Below are 2,004 nucleotides of genomic sequence, written 5' to 3' on the forward strand. Positions count from 1 at the left end.
GTGAGATTTCTGAATCCCTGCAAAAATCCGAAGCGCTCCTCAATAGGGACACAGAGCTCGCTCCCGCCTCTAGCACTGCACATGCGCACTGAGCTGGCGGTAGACATCGGGCGCGAGCTCTGTGCCTCTAGTGAGGAGTCCGGGCTCTGTATACTGTATATATATATAACGGGGCACATAACACCTGCATTGCCATAGAGTGAGCTGGTCCCACATCATGGACATTGGGGGAGTCAGTCACACGGCGCTCACTTACAGGGGATAGGCGTGGCGGAGGCGGGGCATTACTTTCCCCGGCCACGCCTCCGAATGTTGCTGACGGCACGAAAACACGATTACCCTGAGCGGTCAAAGGTATAAAGTGTCCTCATCTATATAATACTGGTATATATTACACGTGTCCTCATCTATATAATACTGGTATATATTACACGTGTCCTCATCTATATAATACTGGTATATATTACACGTGTCCTCATCTATATAATACTGGTATATATTACACGTGTCCTCATCTATATAATACTGGTATATATTACACGTGTCCTCATCTATATAATACTGGTATATATTACACGTGTCCTCATCTATATTATACTGGTATATATTACACGTGTCCTCATCTATATTATACTGGTATATATTACACGTGTCCTCATCTATATTATACTGGTATATATTACACGTGTCCTCATCTATATAATACTGGTATATATTACACGTGTCCTCATCTATATTATACTGGTATATATTACACGTGTCCTCATCTATATAATACTGGTATATATTACACGTGTCCTCATCTATATTATACTGGTATATATTACACGTGTCCTCATCTATATAATACTGGTATATATTACACGTGTCCTCATCTATATTATACTGCTATATATTACATGTGTCCTCATCTATATTATACTGGTATATATTACACGTGTCCTCATCTATATAATACTGGTATATATTACACGTGTCCTCATCTATATTATATATTACACGTGTCCTCATCTATATAATACTGGTATATATTACACGTGTCCTCATCTATATTATACTGGTATATATTACACGTGTCCTCATCTATATTATACTGGTATATATTACACGTGTCCTCATCTATATTATACTGGTATATATTACACGTGTCCTCATCTATATTATACTGGTATATATTACACGTGTCCTCATCTATATAATACTGGTATATATTACACGTGTCCTCATCTATATAATACTGGTATATATTACACGTGTCCTCATCTATATTATACTGGTATATATTACACGTGTCCTCATCTATACTGGTATATATTACACGTGTCCTCATCTATATGTATATATTACACGTGTCCTCATCTATATTATACTGGTATATATTACACGTGTCCTCATCTATATTACTGTATATTACACGTGTCCTCATCTATATTATATATTACATGTGTCCTCATCTATATTATATATTACACGTGTCCTCATCTATATTATATATTACACGTGTCCTCATCTATATTATACTGGTATATATTACACGTGTCCTCATCTATATTATACTGGTATATATTACACGTGTCCTCATCTATATTATACTGGTATATATTACACGTGTCCTCATCTATATTATACTGGTATATATTACACGTGTCCTCATCTATATTATACTGGTATATATTACACGTGTCCTCATCTATATTATACTGGTATATATTACACGTGTCCTCATCTATATAATACTGGTATATATTACACGTGTCCTCATCTATATTATACTGGTATATATTACACGTGTCCTCATCTATATTATACTGGTATATATTACACGTGTCCTCATCTATATTATACTGGTATATATTACACGTGTCCTCATCTATATTATACTGGTATATATTACACGTGTCCTCATCTATATAATACTGGTATATATTACATGTGTCCTCATCTATATTATACTGGTATATATTACACGTGTCCTCATCTATATTATACTGGTATATATTACAC

General features: G+C 34.9%; 1 protein-coding gene across 2 annotated transcripts in view; it reads left to right on the forward strand.

The window, feature by feature from the left end:
- The window catches only part of LOC130330318 (mitochondrial chaperone BCS1), a 74,302-nt gene that overhangs the window by 81 nt on the left and 72,217 nt on the right, over window positions 1–2,004 (forward strand). Inside the window, exon 1 of one of the 2 annotated variants that reach the window (XM_056553592.1) lies at window positions 105–354. The exons of the other annotated variant lie outside the window; for it this stretch is intronic. The gene's annotated coding sequence lies outside the window, so the exon portion shown is untranslated. Of the gene's footprint in view, window positions 1–104; window positions 355–2,004 lie in introns of those variants that run through there. 2 annotated transcript variants of the gene reach the window in all.

The sequence above is a fragment of the Hyla sarda genome, unplaced genomic scaffold (genome assembly GCF_029499605.1).
Source record: "Hyla sarda isolate aHylSar1 unplaced genomic scaffold, aHylSar1.hap1 scaffold_334, whole genome shotgun sequence".
Lineage (NCBI taxonomy): Eukaryota > Metazoa > Chordata > Amphibia > Anura > Hylidae > Hyla > Hyla sarda.